Raw genomic sequence first — 4,760 nt, 5'->3', positions numbered from 1 at the left:
AGATGGCACCAGTTCTTTCATCGTGGAAGTTAGGATGTTTTATTACTGGAGCCAGCACTCTGGGTAAGGATTTGCCTTCCACACATACAGCACTTCCGACAAAACCTGCCACACACACATTTACAACCACTAGATTACACACAGCGGCAGAAGTTTGACCAGGGAACTCATCTCACAACTGAAGGGCAGCAGTGGGCCTGGCCCATGGACTTCACTCTTTTTTTTTTTTTTTTTTTTTTTTTTTTGGTTTTTCGAGACAGGGTTTCTCTGTGGCTTTGGAGCCTGTCCTGGAACTAGCTCTGTAGACCAGGCTGGTCTCGAACTCCCAGAGATCCGCCTGCCTCTGCCTCCGAGTGCTGGGATTAAAAGCGTGCGCCATCATCGCCCAGCTGGACTTCACTTTCAAGTTCCCACAGGAGGCAGCTGGCTTGGCAGAATGGTGAACTCACTTTTGAAGATGAGTTACAGAACCAGAGGGAATTAATTCCCTGCTAGGCCAAGGCAAGGGGTCTTGAAGGCTGGCTGTCCCTGGTATGTGATACTTTCTCCCATAGCCAAGGCTCAAAGATCCGGAAAAAAAGGGGCCCATTTGTGTGGTTAGTCACTGTTACCCCTAGTGACCCACAAGCAAAATTTCTGCTTCCTTATGCTGTTGATCTGGAGGTCTTAGTCCCAAAGGAATGAAAACGTGTATGGGGACACACAGCAGCGACTCTATTGACCCAGGTGACTGTCACCCTGCTGCTCTGGGCTCCTCATGCTTCTAAATCAGTAGGCAGAAAAGGCCATGGGAGCTATGGTGTCAGGCAGAATGAAAGATCCTGTCGTGCAGAAATCGGACAACCATCTCACAAAACTCAGAAGAAAGGCATCCGGAGGAAGACTTCTCTTTCATTTCCCATCCCCTGTGATTAATGTCAACGGGAAGTTACAGCAATGCAATCCAGAAAGGACCACTAATGGGGCACGCCCGCAAGGAAGAAGATTGGGTTGGCTAACCAGCTCAAGACCACACCCGTCTGAGTTGTTTGCTGAAGGCAAAGGAAATAAGAGCCGCGCAGTAGGAGTAAATACCAGCCATAGGCATGTGCTCAGTTAGAGACAGAACCGTACCTGCCATGCGTCTTCCTCATGTTTGTGTGTATTCATGTGCATATACATATATTAACAGTCAGGTAAGTCGTCTTCCCTCATATCTCCTACAGTTAACATGAGGTATGCCCTACATTAGTATAAAACTTGGGTAGCTTTACATTATAGCTCCCAGGCCACAGACTATCCAGGAAGGAGTTGGCATCTTCTTCTGGAGCTAGAGTTTCAGCTGCGCATACCAAGTTAGGTGAAAGTATGATCTTGCTGTGGCTCTATTTGAAGATTATGGCTGAGAGAGACTCATAAAGATTCTGAGTGGACACGGGGTGGACTTGAATGGTTAATTATTTGTATCAACTTAGCTGGGCCGTTGTATACAGTTATTTAGCCAAACAGTCTAGATGACTCGGGAAGGATGCTTTGATGAGATGAACAGTGGACTCAGAGAGACAGCTGGGGGCAGACCTCCTCCAATCAGCTGAAAGCCCTACTGGAAAAGATCTACCTCCATAAGCAAGACCTTGGGAGCAGCCAGACTTCAGCTCTGAACATCTGTTCTCTCCCGAGTCTCAAACTCAACTCCACCCTTCAGGTCTGGAATCTGCCAGGCTGCAAAGCTGCATGTGACTGTATGTGCACATGCTCTTTCTCTGCATATTTTACCTGTGCACACAAGCACACTCTGGAAAACCAGTCATTTTACTGGTTTTTCCTAAAACTAAATGTTGTCTTTCTTTAACTTTATAAAATGACAACAGAAACCTATTAAAACTGGAAGAGGGGGTTTATTAGCTAACATTAAGTGTGAAAGGCAGGACACAGCATCTTTGGTCACATCCATATAAAAATCACAGTCAATGCTGTGGAACTCTGTCACCTATGTCCCTGAAGACAGGGAAATGACCTCGGTTTTGGAACCACATCTGCAGCTCCCACTCCAAGACTGAAGTTCCCCATTTCCTGCCTTCTGGGTGAGGGTTCTAGGCCAATGTGAGAGACAGGTGCTCTAGTCCTGTGGAAAGGAGGGCTGGGAAGCAGTGATTGACAGCTCAGTTCTCTGGAGGAAACGGGGAGATGCTGCAGCCAGAGGCCACAAAGGCTGTGCACTACCGCAGGCAGACGCGGCCTTGACTGTTCCTCACCATCCTAGGGCAGTGGGTGCTCACTCCCAACTCAAAGCAGAATTTACTGCCATCTTCTCCTCCAGGAGGCAGATGCTAGAAGAGTTTTTTAGTCTTGCTAAGAAGGAACTTAATACACAGAAAACCATGAGACCAGTTGGTCCGATCTTTGCCATTTCTGTCCTGTTGTGTGTGTTAGAGACAGAATGAGGGGTGGACTACCCAGGGAGCTGCCGAGAGCTGAAAGACCACTAGAAATGTAAGGAGAGAAGGACAAGATAACTCCTCCCTGAAGCTTCAAAGAGTTGTTTGTGGCCAGCCTGGGAGCCTGGGGGGGATCACAGGTAACTCCGATGAGGAGTACATTTCCAACAAGAGGTAGACTCCACTGCCGTGTAGGAACTTCGTGGTAAAACACGCACATGCACGCACCATTGCTCTGGTCTACTGTGGCTCTTCACTGGGTACAGGCAGGGATCCTTACCCACCAGCACTAATGCCTCCTCCCTCTGTGATGAGGGTCCAGAACCCGAAAACAGACCAAGATGGGGACTGTGCACATGGCAATGGAAATGTCTTTGTGCCTCCCCCATCATATCCATTAAAGCAGGGCCAACAGTTACCTACCAATGGGACTTAGGAAGTTTCTAACTATAATGCGCTGGTGCAGAGTGAGCCATCATCGGAAATTTATTACTTTTGCATAATTACTCTCATATGACCTTATATACAGAACTTCTACCCAGCATTTCAAATTAATGGTCAGTGAAAAATCCATGAACATTCTACAGAGCACTTTACCCTACTCCATAAGCAAGAAATCTCAGAACCTATCTTGCTATTAACCAAGAATCTTAGTTTCAAATGCTTACTAAGGTATCCTACATTTACTATTTTCCTTTTCTTTGCTGGGAATCAAACCTAGGGCTTTATATATTTAGGCAATATATATATATATATTAGGAAAAAAATATATATATTAGGCAAGCACCCTATCAGTACAACATCCTTGGTATTTTACTCTCCTTTATCCCTTGCTCTCTCCCATCTTTCTCTTGAACTTGTGATCCTCCCACCTTTACTGGAATTATAGGCTGGAACCTGGCCTTTATAAAGCATTTTCAATTATCTTTACATAACAATACCTTATATATTTCTGGGATTATTTTTTCTGTTTTGTTTTGTTTTTCGAGACAGGGTTTCTCTGTGGTTTTGAAGCCTGTCCTGGAACTAGCTCTGTAGACCAGGCTGGTCTCGAACTCACAGAGATCCGCCTGCCTCTGCCTCCCGAGTGCTGGGATTAAAGGCGTGCGCCACCACCACCCGGCTATTTTTTATGTTTTTATTTTCGCTAAACACAACTAATAATGAGTTATTATTTCCATTGTTTTGATTTCTTTGAGACAGGGTTACATATAGCCCACACGGACCTGAACCCTCTGCTCTGGCTGTCTCTGCTCCTGCTGTGCTGGGATGACAGGCATCCATCATGCCAGGCCCAACAATTACCTGATTAAGTTATTCCTTATTAGTCAACCATTAACACAACAACTGTTTCAACCTATTGATTTTATTTTCTAGATTCAATTCATTGAAAGATACATGTCAATTCGTTTAATTTCAAGGCGAATTTGCAACCTGCCACAAATCACAAGCCAGTAAAACTACTAACCAAAGGCTCTATGATCCATCTCCATTGGTTAGAGTGCAGTGATTCAGAATTCTTGATAAGAGGAAATCACAAGCCAGTAAAACCACTAACCAAGGGCTCTATGATCCATCTCCATCCGTTAGAATGTAGTAATTCAGAATTCCTGATAAGAAGAAATCACAAGCCAGTAAAACTGCTAACAAAGGGCTCTACGATCCGTCCCCATCGGTTAGAGTGCAGCAATTCAGAATTCATGATAGAGGCTCAACAGGGAGGCCGGGCCTCATGAGCTGAGCTTTCCATGGGCTGCTCTGGGCTGGCCCAGGCACTCAGCCCACTCTGCTTCCCCATGTCCACACTCAGGACTGCTCTTTGTGCTTCTCATGGCATTATAGGCTCTCACACTCAGGCTACTTAACAGCTACCATTTTAAATCAGAATTATTATTTTTTCTTTTTTAAAAAGAAAAAGACAGGGTTTTTCCTGTATAACAGTCCTGGCTGTCCTGGAACACACGCTGTAGATCACGCTGGCCTGGAACTGAGATCCATCTGCCTCTGCCTCCCAAGTGCTGGGATTAAAGGTGTGGACTATGACTGCCTGGCACTTTTTTTTAATAAACTAAAATCTTCAGCAAAAAATAATATCTCGTAGAAAAAACTAAGTCATTTTAGGATATTTTAAAGCATTCTTTCTACTTATTTCTGTATATAAAATATGTAAATGAGTTAAATGGGAAATGTATTTTAAGCTGCTTCACACAGCATGCAAAGGGAGAACCAGAAAGATGAGGAGTAGAAATAAAAATAGCCCTGGATAAAATCCACGAGTGTGGACGATGACTCAGGATGGTATAAATAACTTGGGAGGTGAAGCAAATGATATTTATATCATTC

The sequence above is a fragment of the Microtus oregoni genome, unplaced genomic scaffold, assembly GCF_018167655.1.
Source record: "Microtus oregoni isolate MIOR12 unplaced genomic scaffold, Mior012 000002F_ref0000024, whole genome shotgun sequence".
Classification (NCBI taxonomy): domain Eukaryota; kingdom Metazoa; phylum Chordata; class Mammalia; order Rodentia; family Cricetidae; genus Microtus; species Microtus oregoni.
Note: the sequence above shows the minus strand (reverse complement) of the source record.